Source organism: Sminthopsis crassicaudata, chromosome 5 (assembly GCF_048593235.1).
Source record: "Sminthopsis crassicaudata isolate SCR6 chromosome 5, ASM4859323v1, whole genome shotgun sequence".
Classification (NCBI taxonomy): Eukaryota; Metazoa; Chordata; class Mammalia; order Dasyuromorphia; family Dasyuridae; genus Sminthopsis; species Sminthopsis crassicaudata.
In genome coordinates, this window is record NC_133621.1 from 311,132,219 (window position 1) to 311,147,245 (window position 15,027).

At 40.7% G+C, this 15,027-nt stretch overlaps 2 long non-coding RNA genes across 3 annotated transcripts in view; both read left to right on the top strand.

The window, feature by feature from the left end:
- The window catches only part of LOC141545107 (uncharacterized), a 74,305-nt gene that overhangs the window by 31,659 nt on the left and 27,619 nt on the right, over positions 1-15,027 (top strand). The window lies entirely within an intron of this gene.
- On the top strand, positions 4,008-7,101 carry LOC141545105 (uncharacterized). Of its 2 annotated transcripts, none has more exons than XR_012482886.1 (2): positions 4,008-4,355; positions 4,837-7,101. It is a non-coding gene; the product is annotated as an uncharacterized LOC141545105 (long non-coding RNA). The 2 variants fall into 2 exon arrangements; XR_012482887.1 differs by having other exon boundaries at positions 4,850-7,101.

Here is a 15,027-nt window from a genome sequence, read left to right on the forward strand (position 1 = left end):
ATACAGCATTGAGTAGCAAATTCCTTTGCTGCCGAACCCACCCTTGGTTACTTTGAGGAAGGAAGGAGAGAGAGAAAAGGAACTGACCCATCTCTGTTTAGACCTCAGTTTACCCCTCATCAGATTCATTTTGCTTGACTTGGCTTATTACAAAACTTTTTCTCCCCCTCTTTCAGTTTTTTCAAGAGTAAAAAATAAGTTATAGAAAGCAAATGGGGGAAGTAACAGTATTTATGGAAACACAAATAGGAGGACTATTGTAATATCTTTGTTAATGCATAGGAAAAAATATAGTTATTCCTTCTACATTACAGGGTAGGGCAGTGTTCCTGCAATCTGGAAAACTTGAGTAAATTTTTTGGTCCTCCCTTTGTATCAGAGGAGTTTGATTCTTTTCTTTTTCTTTATATTATGTTTATCTTATTGGAAAATTTGGGGTAAGTATAGACTCTGTCATCTGCTGGCTTTTATATGTCATCTGTAATTTCCATAAAACTCTGCTAAAATTTTCATTTACTAGGGGCAGCTAGGTGGCGCAGTAGATAGAGCACCAGCATTGAATTCAGAAGGATCCGAGTTCAAATCTGGTCTCAGACACTTAACACTTCCTAGCTGTGTGACCCTGGGCAAGTCTGTTAATACCAGCCTCAGGAAAAAAAAAAAAAAAATTCCCATTTACATTCTTATACTCACCCACAATATATCTAAACAATGATGGGGAAAGTCACAATGTAGAAGGGATAAATGTAGAAAAAAGTTTGGAAGGAAGCACAGAGAAGCAGAATCGTTTTGTAAAGCAATTATGGAAATTATTATAGAATGAAAAAAAGTGACATGCTAGGTGGTGCAGTGGATAGAGTACAGATGCTGGAGTCAGGAAGACTCATCTTCCTAAATTTAAATCCAGTTTACTGGCTGTGTGTTCCTGGGCAGGTCATTTCACCATTTGCCTCAGTTTCTTCATCTGGATGATAAATTAGAGAAGGCTAAAAACACTCCAGTGTTTCTGCAAAGGAAACCCCAAATGGCATAATGAAGAATTGAACATGACTGAAATGACTGAACAAAAATGAAATTAAAATTCATGGTAATCCTCTTTTTGCATTCTCTTGGTATATAAGAATGTTCTTTTTTCAGTGTAAAAGTTAAAATTTAAAAAATCCTATCCAAATATTATTATGTACTCATGAAAGCAAGAAAGCCTCTAATAACCAAAGCAAAACAAAATAGAAGGATTCTGCTTTACTCTTCTAATTTGCTTCTTCTAAGTTAATATGGGCTCAGAAGTGAAATTCCCAAGTTTGGCAATACTCTGTATAAAACCAAAATAAAATTAAGCTCAATAGTAGGAAGAGGATGGTTGAAACTTAGTCATTGGATTTTGGGGCAACCAATTGGACTGTTTAGTGGCTATTTGGATTTCCTACTTGGAGTTCTATTGGAGTACACTGCTAAATTGAGTCAGTTAATAAAGAAATCCTGCAATAAAATAATGTGCTAATGAATGAGTCTCATACCTCCTCACTAGCTGCTATATAATTGATATCTTTGGGCAGGAGATGGGGTGATGCTTCCTATTCCTGCAATCCTGGTAGCTTTCAGAATATTTGTCTATGTCCATTCAAAACAAAAGACAAAGATAATGAAGAATAAACAAATGAGTGGACTAGCTAGAGACTTTAGTGCTAAGTACTCAGAATAACATTTGCTTTGTCTTCCATGCTTCCCTTCCCTTTTTTTTCCCCTTGGGACAAATCACTGTTTGATTTTTTTGTTCTGATTCACCAGTTAGGAGGCCCTCAGAAAGAAATCTTGAGAAGAGGGTAGCATTTTCAACTTCCTGGAAAGATTTATAATCCCCACCATATTGTCTCAACTCTCCTAGAGATCTCAGGAGAAGTGCATCAACATTAATGTGTATTTAAATTGTCTGTTAATTAATGTCAGAAAATCTTCCATGAAAGTCCAAAGATAGACTATTTCACAACTCCACCAACAATAGTATATCAATAGTATATCTATTTTCCCTCATCCTCTCTTGCATTTGTTATTTTTGTTAAGTGTGAATTGGTACTTCAGAGTTGCTTTAATTTGCATGTCTTTTTGTTTTTCTGAGGCATTAAGGTTAAGTGACTTGCCCAGGGTCACACAGCTGGAACTTTTGAGTGTCTGAGGCTAGATTTGAACTCAGGTCCTTCTGACTTTAGGACTGGTGCTCCACTGTACAAACTGGCTGCCTCATAATTTGGATGCCTTTAATCAATGATTTAGATGAGTATAAACATCCTTTGACCATTTATCAATTGTTATAAACTCAATTTAGTTCCCTGTGTATTATAAAAAATTATGTTATTATCTGTTGTCATCTTGTTATTCAGTTATGGTTAATATTTACTTGATCCCATTTGGAGATTTCTTAGCAAAGGTGCTATTGTGATTTGCTATTCCTTTTCCAGCACATTTTACATTTAAGGAAACTGAGGCAAATGGGGTTAAGTGCCTTGCATAGAGTCTTACAACTAGTAAACATTTGCTAGTTTAGATTTGAACTCAGGAAGATGAGACTTACTGTGTATTTTCCTTCATCCCTTCTTTAAAATGGAAGCTGATGTCTCATCTTGACTGTGCTTCCATGATATTTGAATTGCTTCTTTCTGTCTAAATGACAACTCTAACTTTGTCTAAGGTGTCCAATAGAGGAGGGAAACTGAGCTCGGAGACCCTAAAAAAAGTTATTTTGACTTTAACCTCATGACCTAGAAGTCAGCTAACCCCACCTCTGTTAAGTACCATTAATTTACCTTTCTTTAGAGTTCAGCTGACACTACCCAAGTTTTTTATAGAGCTGAACTAAAGCTAAGTACCCCTACTTAACTTTCAATAGAACTGAATTAATGTTAAGTACAACCACTTAAGCTCTGTATAATTTGAACTATCATTAATCAAACTTTCTATAGCCTTACTGAAGCCTATTCAAATCCAAAAGCTCTGTATTGCTTCAAATCATATATACGAGGGTGGGAAGAATGGGCAGGATGGGCAGAACAGACAGAACTCTAATTCCATCAGAGAGTTCTGCTCCACTGAGATCTCTCCATGACTTATAATGAACTTTTACTTTTAATTTAGTAAATTCTTTTACTTCACCCTCGCCTTGTCTCACACATCAAAAGCCTGGAGAAATCCCCAACACAATTGCTTTGTCTCTGCTCTTCTGAAAGTTAATAGCTGTTTATCCTTTTATATTGTAAAAGTAAAATCGTTTTGTAATTTATAAAAATATGTGAGTTCTAAAAGGAACCTATGGGCTTGGTGGAAAGGAGTTATAGATGTAAGAAGACTGGAAAGATAGAAAGAAGCTAGATTGTAAAGAACTTTGGATGCTAACATAGCATCACTTAAATTTATTGTTCTTGGGGAGAGGGATTGCGAAATGATAAGGTCAGACCTGTACTATGTACTAGAGTACTATAGATAGCAATGACTTTTATAGCTGAATGGTGGATGGATTTGAAGCAGGGAACACAATGAGGAATCTCTTGTGTGACCACAGAGATGTAGCAATGTCAAAGGACAGAGAGGAGGGAGGGAAGAGGAGAGCGGAGGAAGAGAGAGAGGGGGGGAGGAGAGAGATAATTTGTGTGTGTAAAAAACAATTGAGCTGGATTTTCCTGACTCTTCTCTGCCATTCAGTATTGTAAGGGACCTAGAACCGATCTTCCCTGTGCGGAAGGGAGCCGCCCTAATGTCAGTCATCTCCAGGATGTGGTTCCGGGTCGACTAATAGAGCTACGTGTCAGTAGATGCGTGGAACTATGAGTTGCTTGGCCATATAAGGAGAAAAACGGCTAGGCATTGCTAAAGGAGCTGGCCCCGCCCATGATGGGAGGAATCGGGGAGGGTCCAAGAAGATTCTGTATAAAAGTAGGGAACAGCAACTGCTCGGGGAGACATTTTGGGGAGCAGACAATAAAAAAACAGTTCTGCTACAAAAAAAACAAAAAAAAAAGAAAGAAAAACTATTTGGTTTGCTTCTGAAACATTGGGTAATTTGTTATCATTATGGGTTATGAATCTTGAAGTTTAAAGTTTAAAAAAAAAAAAAGGGGGGGTGATTAAAGAACAGGGACCTGAGGGACTTCCGCGAGTGTAGAGAGACTGCCTTGGCAGATTTTCTGCCTTCACAGAGACGCCTCTGCTGGGAGCAGGGAAGATGGGAGGGGGTAATACTATTCCCCTCGTGTTGCCAGAAGAGAAAGTGGTGCTAAGAAATAAACACCTCTCGTGCTTGGCAACTCGTCTCTGTGTCCAGTTCTTCCTCGGAAGCCGGTGACGACCGAAGACCCAGAAGATGGGTAAGTAGAGGGCAGATACTCCACTCGAGAAGCAGAAGTCCACAAGTGGTCCCGAAGAAAAGGGACAAGAGAGATTGATTTACAAAAGCAATTAATAGTTTAAATGAAGCATCTAGTCAGAAGAGTTATTGGTTTGGAAGTGTTTAAAGTATGTCAGAGAAAGTTTGAGCAAGTAGGCATTGGGAGGAGAGAATTAGTGGGAGCAAATGATTTCAAGAAGAAATCAGTGGGGAAAAGAAGGAACTTGTTGGAAAAGGTAGTCACGGAGAGATGATTGTGAGACAGGATGTATTTTTGCAGGAGGAGAGCAGCAATAGGAAGCTTCAGCTGTTTCTGGTTGAAGAAAGCAAACTGGTTTAAAGGGATTCAAAATTCTTCCTTGTATCCAATATTTGAAACCAAGGATTTGTTTTTAAAGAAATATGTTATGTCTTTACTTTAACATCTGAAAACTTTACAACTAAACAGGCTTATTGCTCAGACTCCTCCCTTAGGGTTTCAACAGTGCATGAGTTCTAGCTTGGAGACGGGGTCCTGGTTAGGACATGGAAGGAGGACAAGCTGACCCTGAGCTGGAAAGGACTGTTCCAGATCCAGATACAGCAGTGCTACATAGGAAAGAGAGTGGACTCTGAGGGTGTGGACTTCCCAACTGAATGCAGAGAACAAGCTGAGACAAACATTGAAAAGCAACTGATAAACTGTGCAAGTAAAATCTTGATAGCGGTATTGAAACCTCACTATTAGATAAAATATCTATTACTGACACCTCTCCCTCCTACAAAACATCCTCCATCAATCATAAGAGTTCCTAAAACTTGTACCAATAATGTAACTTTTCCTCCTCTGATGAATTGTGTTAGAAAGAAAAGAACCTGGTATGACACTTTATTTGGTGGTGCTGGAACTGGTTTGGATATAGTTAATTCAATAGACCTTGAGACCTTGGCCAGCCAACTGCGCAGTGCTGGACAAGATGTTTCTCAGGCTTTGACTGTAAATGCTCAATAGTTGCCTACGACGATCCTACTCCACCAAAATACATTAAAATATCAAGGCCAATTTCTACAGATTTTGAATGATAGTATTATTACTAGTTTGGGTTTTACTGGAAATATTAGTAAATTATTTAAGTGGACCAAATGCTCTTTACAAAATATGTATACCTAGATACAAAAAGAAAATGCTCAGAGATTGTTGCAATGTGGGATTATATGTTTAATTTACCAGAAGCATGGAAAAAACAATGACCTGAAAATACTATGTGTACTTTTTTTTTGGTGTACTGGAACTATTGTGTATTTTCAAGTTAAGATATGGGCTGTTATGTGTTAATTTCATGTGTTACCTTTTGTTTTACTTGATTACTTTGCTTTACTTCATATATATGGATATCATGAACAGATCTTAAGTTATGAAGAAACTATTAGAGTCTTATCAGCGCGCATTAAATGAACATCAAATACAGACTCTTATAGCTGCAGGACAACTTATCGAGGCCTCTCATTTAGTAACATCGGATACTAACCACCATTGGTATGATTTCTTATTTAGATCAAGTAGCGCTACCATTTATTTTAATAGTTTAGCTATACCCATAGTATTATTATTACTCTTTCTAGTTACATTATGTATATGTAATTGTCTTATGTATTGGAAAATGAAATTAATTTACTCTAATTTCACCCCACTAGCTCAGTCCTCTTATTATTTTCGTGATCTTAAGGCCAAATGAATAAGAAATTTAAAATTTCATATTAGAATTATAAGCTCACTCAAATCTAACAGGCCTGAGCTTCCAAATTATGGGAACTTGACCGTTCCATGAACTCTGTATATTTTTGACACTAGATGCTAGGAACTAGCCATTCCTAGAGATGTTTATGCTCCAGAGAAGAGTGGCTCCCTCCCTGGGCATAGACAATTAATAAAGAACTGTCAAGATACAGACGATACGGAACGAGTCAACTAGGGAAGCCCTCCCGTACCCCGCACCTGCACAGATGTATGTGCCAAACCCTTATATAATTTTTGGTAAAAATCCTTCTTTGTCTATAGACATAAGAAAATTAACTAGAATGAAACGAGACAGTTCTTTTGATACAGCTATATCAGTGGTTAATTTGGCTCTTAATGTGATAGAGGAAATGCAAATATATCAAATTCAACAGGAGGTAGCTTTTTTAGCTGTGAGTCTACAACAATTTATGATAAAAAACAATGCTGCTTGGAGGCACCAAGAAAGTTTGGATCGGATAATGTTAAATAGAATCTCACAGTTATCTGATGTAATGCAAATTGTTGTATATCAACAGGCATTGATGTTGAGATATATGAGAATGCAATGTCACTATAAATATTATCCTTTATGTGTAACTCCTATTCCATTTAGTTCTTCTCTGTATAATGATCTTGAAATTATTCTGAAAAATGCTACTTTTATGACAATTGCTACTTCTGAACTTGCCACTTTAGATAAAATATTGTTAGCTATGCAAAATGCTACTATAACATTTGAAGAAGATTGGGAACGAAAAGAACATGATTTTATTAATTGGTGGAAAAATGTTAATTTCAATGATATCATGCATTGGCTAATTATAGGAGCTGTTGCTTTCCTGCTGTTATTATTGATGCTTTGTATCCTCCCTTTGTTATTCCGAGTTGTATTTGCTGTAATTCAAAAAAATTTGATTGAAATGAAAGCGTCCTATGCTTTAAATAAAAGAAGGGAATACAATTGTAACTGACCGTTGGTCAATGAGTCTGATGCCAAATATTTTTGGTCTTTTGATATTGTTTTTTGATACTACCACTCTTGATGCACTGTTTGTTATATATATATTTTTGATACTGTCATTCTTGGTGCTTTGTCTTCGCCTTTGTCACCCCAAGTTGTGTTAGCTACAAAAGAAAGATCTTGAATTTTGAACCACTACTCTCGTATTAAACAAAAAGGGGGAATTGTAAGGGACCTAGAACCGATCTTCCCTGTGCGGAAGGGAGCCGCCCTAATGTCAGTCATCTCCAGGATGTGGTTCCGGGTCGACTAATAGAGCTACGTGTCAGTAGATGCGTGGAACTATGAGTTGCTTGGCCATATAAGGAGAAAAACGGCTAGGCATTGCTAAAGGAGCTGGCCCCGCCCATGATGGGAGGAATCGGGGAGGGTCCAAGAAGATTCTGTATAAAAGTAGGGAACAGCAACTGCTCGGGGAGACATTTTGGGGAGCAGACAATAAAGAACATCTCTGCTACATGTTGGCTCTCTGTTTGCTTATTCCCCGCTCCTGTCTCCGGAGCGGGGCCAGAGACGTCCGAAGGCTGGTGATAGCATGAAGCGCGCAGTAAGAAACTTTCAGTTTCCAGTGAAGCTGCAGGGAAGCAGACCCACAACACAGTATCTGTTAAAATATTTTAAATCTACCAAATTCCCTCATTTTTAAATCTCATAAGAAAAAAGAATTTAACAAATAAAACAAAGTTCAGATGTAAAGAGATCCAATTTTAATGTTATGTGAAACTAAATATTATGTTCTTTTAAAATGTCTATTTGACCACCAAATGCATTTTATCTTAAAAGAATTTCCTGCTAGAATGTCCAATCCATTTTAAACCTTTTTTTTACATTATTTTATCGCTAAGATATTAATGATCTTATATAAACATAGGATCAAAAACAATTCTGCTTGATTTATTCTTTCTAGTGCAACTATATTCAACATCACACTTTGGTGCATCCTTTCAGTGTGCCTTAAAAAATAAAAATTTAAATTAAAAAAAAGCCTTTAATGTTCTTTTCACCTTAAATGAATACTGCCAAAGGCTGGATGCTCTGGAGCAGGCCTACATTTACATGGTATTTGTGAGGTAACAACAATTGAAGATTTTTGTCCCCCGGAAGTAGTTTATTCTTTCAAGTTCTTGAGAACTGATATAAACCGAAGCTCAAATTTTTTTTAAAGTGAAAATTTTACAAAAGGCCCCCAAATAAACAATATTTTAATACTACATTAGAAACATTTTGACAGAGTCCTCTCATAATAGATGTGTCTATTAGGAATTTATATACACTTGAGTTATAGCTTGGATAGATCCTTTTCATTCCCATCATGCATCAGTTTTTAAAATCTCCCATCTGTTTCTGTGTTTAAGACCATATTTATTAATTTTGTGGAGAAGGACATTGTGCATGGCAATGGGTCGGATTATGTGTTGGAGATAAATAGCTCACAAAATTCGTATCAGATTCAAATGAATTGAGACACTTAGGGCACAACAGTGGCAAGCTGCCTAAATGCTGTATCATCCACAAATGTGAAACATTTATAGTTCTTGAAAGTTTGTTAACTTCAAACCATTAGTTCCAATTCACGTATGCTTAGGAATGATGAGTTGTGTTTCTGATTTTTATCATTCCTCTGGCCTTTGGCCAAATCATTGACTCTCTCTTTACTAAAGTTTCCTCATCTACAAAATAAAAAGGTTGAATTAGATATACAAGATACTTTCTAACTATAAAACCTAGGATCCTTTGCAAAAACATCCCTTTAATCTTTACTCTTCATGTCCTGCTCCAGCCGGGTTCAAGGTATCCAAGATTGCTTGTGACTCATCCTTTCACATCCATGACCAGGGCAACTCACACTCAAATATTCTAAAAATAGGGGGAGGTTTTACTTCTGTGTTTCTGTTCCATTAGGGATATTGTCATTAACTTCCTAAACATTTTATTTATAAACCTGTTTGCTAAGATACCTTAGGCCTGATCGCTCTAGTCTGCCTCAGCTGACAATATGGTTTTCAGACATTCATTTTGTTTTCTGATTCCCTAGAGTACAAAGGCCCAGAGTCCAATAGCAATACTTTGGTTTTTAGTTAGAGCCCTTGTCTTGACCCACAGAAACCAACGGATCCTTTGGACTCAGCCAGAGTCTTTCTAAGCCAGACTACTGCCTAGCCGGGCTGATACTGTTTCCAACCTCTTCCCATTCTACTTAAATGCCAACTATGCTTTGGCCCAAAAAAATATGTACAAAATTGTTATTCCTTTTATTTTGATGAACATCTGGAGGCTAATGAATCCTGGTTTAATCTTAGAGACTACTAGGCCAGAAGTAGAAATGTGGCTTCATGGGTCAACTCTTAATTCCCCAATCTATAAGACACCTAATGCATAAATGAGCAAATGATAAAATATGCAGAAAGGAAAATCAACCTAGATTGTTTGCATTCTCTGTTCAGACAAATTCAAAGTGAGATCTTATTCCCAGCTACCTTTAACAATTGTAGTTACCCCGCTCTTTGAGTGCTCTGAAAGAAAGTATTAAAGGTTGCTCAAGAGCAAAGATTTCTTGTCTTGGTACTAGGTTATAGTCTTGATTACTAATTTTTTCACTGATCCAAACAATATTCTTAATTCCTCATCATGCTTCCCACCAGATTAATGACTGCATTATAGTGCTATAAAATGCTGAAGGAATCACAAAAGACTTCTTGGAAGAGGTAGAGTTTGAATCATGTTTTAATGGATGGGGAGCAATACATAGAGAAACTAGGCAAAGAAAAGATAGGTCATCCTTGTAAAACTGGAAAAGACCTTAGAGAAATTCCAGGCATAGAGAAAAACATAAAGAAATATACAGAAATAGAAGATAATAAATATGTTGGTAAAATGTAATCCAGTTTGGACTCCAAAGTGGAGTATAGAAGAATAAAATACAGCAAGGGAGATAGTGTGTGATATGTTAAGGTGGACTAGTGATAGATTGGATCTGTGTTGATTTGTTTTGATTTCAGCAGAGGAATAGAATGATTGGATCCATCTGTAAGAAAGATTATTCTGACAGAACCAGAAGGGATAGGTTGAAGCAGTTTGAAAACTCTTTAGGAATATATTACAGTAGTTTAGCTGAGGGCTCCTATACTAGATTGTTAGCAATGAAAATACCAATGTGAAAACAGATGCAAAAGATTTGTTTAGGTAAAATTTTCAAGACGTGGTAATTAATTGTGAAGAAAGTGAAAGGAGAGTAAAATATAACTCCTGAGGTCATAAACATGGGAGACTTGGATATGTAGCAGTGATACCATCAGATATGGTCAGGTCAGAACTAAGAGTAGGTTTATGGGTGATAGGGAATAATCTTAGTGAGGGAGTTTTGAGGTGCCACTGGGATCCTGTACATAATCATTGGAGCAGTTGGAGTTTCAGGTTTAAAGTTCTAAAGAGAGATTAAGAATGATTAGAGGTGGTATATGAAGTTATGAAAGTAAATATGCTAAGGAAGGGAATACAGAGAGATAATATAGCAGCTGCAGTCTCAGCAGCAGCAAAGTTCTAAAGAGAGATTAAGAATGATTAGAGGTGGTATATGAAGTTATGAAAGTAAATAAAAATGCTAAGGAAGGGAATACAGAGATATAATATAGCAGCTGCAGTCTCACCAGCAGCAAAGAGGGATGTGGGTAAACAAAGTCTTTACTGGAATATAAGGGCCATCTGTTTCTTAGTCAATATACTCCTAAGAGAGAATATTGGTGTGGTCAATTAAGCCTATAGTGCTTACTTATGTGTCAATGTGCTAAGCACCAGGGAAACAAAGGCAAATGTGTTTGTTTACATGGATGGAGTTTGAGTCTTATGGTGAGGAGGGAGAGAAGTGGCACTGGCTGCAGTTATAACATGTAAACAATTATAACAAAGGATATATAACAAAAAGTATTAGAGATAATCTCAGAAAAAAGGCATTAGGATGAAAGATGGCTAAGAAAGGCTCCTTACTTACAGATATCTATTTAGACAAACTTCTGCGCGGTCCCGCTTGATTCTGTGCGCTCAAATGCTGAGTTTTGCATGCTATCACACATGCTTCCCCATGATCCCGCTCGATTCCGCGCACTCAAATGCTGAGTTTTGCGCAGTATCTAGCACGCTTCCATGCCCTCCTGCTCACTTCCACGTGCTCAAACGCTGAGTTTCGCACGCTATCTCGCACGCTTCCGCGCACTCCTGCTTGCTTCCACGTGCTCAAATGCTGACTTTTGCGCTCTATTTCACTTGCTTCCACGTGCTCCCGCAGTATTCCGCGTGCTCAAACACTGAGTTTCGTGTGCTATCTCGCATGACTCCATGCGCTCAAAAGCTGAGTTTCGTGCACTGTCTCACATGCCTACACATATTCCTGCTTGCTTCGGCATGCTCAAACACGGAGTTTCACTCACTATCTCGCACGCTTCCGCGCGCTCAAACGCTGAGTTTCACACTCTATTTCGCTTGCTTCCACATGCTCCCACAGTATTCCGCGTGCGCAAATGCTGAGTTTTTGTTCACTATCTCTCTCACTTCCGCGCACTCAAATACTGAGTTCCACATGCTGTCTGGCTCGCTTTTACACACTCCCGCTGACTTCCATGTGCTCAAATGATGAGTTTTATTTGCTCTCTTTCGCTTCTGCACACTCAAATACTAAGTTCCGTGCACTATCTCGCTCACTTCAACGCCCTCCCGCTCACTTCCGCCCACTCAAACGCTGAGTTTCACGTGCTATCTCTCACGCCTACACATATTCCCGCTTACTTCTGCATGCTCAAACGCGGAGTTTCGCTTGCTATCTCTCATACTTCTGCGCACTCCCGCTCACTTCCGCGCACTCAAACACTGAGTTTCACACGCTATATTGCACTCTTCCGTGCCCTCCCTTGCGCTTCCACACGCTCAAACATTGAGTTTCACGTGCTATCTTACACGCTTCAGCATGCTCCCGTTCGCTTCCGCGCCCTCAAATGCTGAGTTTTACGCGCTCTAGCATGCTTGCGTGCACTCCCACTTGCTTCTGCACTCTCACTCGCTTAGTTTCATGCTCTATTTCACTTGCTTACGCTGGCTCCAGCTCACTTCCGCGCGCTGAAATGCTGAGTTTCACGTGCTATCTTGCACGGTTCCAAGCGCTCCAGCTCACTTCCGCGCGCTGAAATGCTGAGTTTCACGTGCTATCTTGCACGGTTCCAAGCGCTCTTGCTCACTTCTGCGTGCTCAAATACTGAGTTTCATGTGCTATCTCGCATGCTTCCACGCACTCCCGCTCGATTCCATGCGTTCAGACGCTGTTTCGCGCACTATTTTTGAATGCTTCTGCGCACTCCTGTTGGATTCCACGCGCTCAAATGCTGTGTTTCACACGCTATATTGCACTCTTCCGTGCCCTCCCGTTCGCTTCCGCGCCCTCAAATGCTGAGTTTTGCGTGCTCTTGCATGCTTGTGTGCACTCCCACTTGCTTCCGCACTCTCACTCGCTTAGTTTCGTGCTCTATTTCGTTTGCTTACTCTGGCTCCGCCTCACTTCTGCGCACTGAAACGCTGAGTTTCATGTGCTATCTCGCACACTTCCACGCACTCCCGCTTGATTCCACGTGTTCAAACGCTGAGTTTCGTGCACTATTTTTGAATGCTTCCGCGCACTCAAATACTGAGTTCCACACTCTGTCTGGCTCGCTTTTCCACGCTCCCTCTGACTTCTGCACGCTCAAATGCTGAGTTTTGTTCACTGTCTCACTTCTGTGCATTCAAATACTGAGTTCCATGCACTATCTCGCTCACTTCCGCGCACTCCCGCTCGCTTCTGTGCGCTCAAACGCTGAGTTTTGTGCGGTATCTCATTCGCTTTTACACGCTCCTGCTCACTTCCACGCACTCAAACACAAAGTTTTGTTCGCTGTCTCTCTCGCTTCCATGCACTCAAAGATTGAGTTCCGCACGCTATCTTGCTCACTTCCGCTCACTCCCGTTGGATTCCACGCGCTCAAATGCCGGTTTTCGCACACTATCTCGCACGCTTCTGTACACTCCCGCTCAATTCCGCGCACTCAAACGCTGAGTTTCATGCGCTATCTGGCTCGCTTTTACACACTCCCGCTGGGTTCTGCGCACTGAAACTCTGTTTTGTTCGCTATGTCTCTCACTTCCATGTGCTCAAATACTTAGTTCTCTGTGCTATCTCACTAAATTCTGCACACTCCTGCTTGATACCGCACGCTCAAATGTTGAGTTTCACACGCTATCTTGCATGCTTCCGCATGCTCCTGCTCACTTCCGCACTCTCAAATACTGAGTTCCACGCGCTATCTCACTCACTTCTGCGCACTCCCGCTTGATTCTGCACGCTGAAACGCTGAGTTTCGCACGCTATCTCGCTCGCTTCCCCATGCTCCCGCTTGATTCTGCGCGTTCAAACGCTGTTTCACGCGCTATATCGAACGCTTCTGCAAGCTCCCACTTGCTTCCGAGCGCTCAAACACTGAGTTTTGCGTGCTATCTCGCTTGCTTCCCTGTGCTGCCGCAGTATTCCGCGCATTCAAATACTGAGTTCCACATGTTGTCTGGCTTGCTTTTACAAGCTCCCGCTGACTTGCGCACGCTCAAATGCTGAGTTTCACACGCTATCTCACACACCTCCAAGCCCTCCTGCTTGCTTCCACACATTCAAATGTAGAGTTTCGCATGCTATCTTGCACACTTCTGCACGCTCCTGCTCACTTTCACAATTCAAATGCTGAGTTTCACGCTCTATTTCACTTGCTTCCGCATGCTCCCGCATTATTCCATATGCTCAAACGCTGTTTCGCACACTATGTTGCACGCTTCCGCTCACTCCTGCTCTCTTCCGTGCGCTCAAACGCTGAGTTTTGCGCGCTATCTCGCACACCTCTGCAAACTCAAACGCTCTATTTCGCTTGCTTCCCCGCGCTCCCGCTCGCTTCCACACGCTCAAATGCTGAGTTTCACACATAATCTGGCTCACTGAAATGCTGTTTTGTTCGCTATGTCTCTCGCTTCCATGCGCTCAAATACTGAGTTCCCTGTGCTATCTCGCTAAATTCTGTGCACCCTCGCTCGATTCCACGTGCTCAAACACTGTTTCACGTGCTATGTCGCATGCCTCTGCATGTTCCTGCTTGCTTCCGCACTCTCACTCGCTGAGTTTTGTGCTCTATTTCACTTGCATCCGCATGCTCCCACAGTATTCTGTGCACTCAAATGCTGAGTTTCGCGCACTATCTCGCATGCCTCCATGCGCTCCCGCTCGATTCCACACGCTCCCACTCGATTCCACGCGCTCCCACTTGATTCCACGCACTCAAACGCTGTTTTGTTCGCTATCTCTCTCATTTCCGTGCGCTCAAAGACTGAGTTCTGCGCGCTATCTTGCTCACTTCCGCGCTCTCCCGCTCGATTCCGTGTTGTGCTCAAACTCTGAGTTTCATGTGCTATCTTGCACTTCCGCACACTTCTGCTCACTTCCACGCTCTCAAATACTGAGTTCCGCACGCTATCTCGCTCACTTCCGTGCACTCCGCTCGATTCTGAGCACTCAAACTCTGAGTTTTGTGTGCTATCTTGCACGCTTCCGCACACTCCCGCTCTATTCTGCACAAACGCTGAGTTTCGCATGCTCACACGCCTCTGTGCACTCCCACTTGCTTCCATGCACTCAAATGTTGTTTTGCACGCTATCTTGCACGCTTCTGTGCACTCCCACTTTATTCCACGTGCTCAAATACTGAGTTTCGCACGCTATCTCGCACACTTCGGTGTGCTCCTGCTCTCTTCCACGCTCTCAAATGCTGAGTTCCGCATGCTCTCTTGCTCACATCTGCACACTCCCGCTTGATT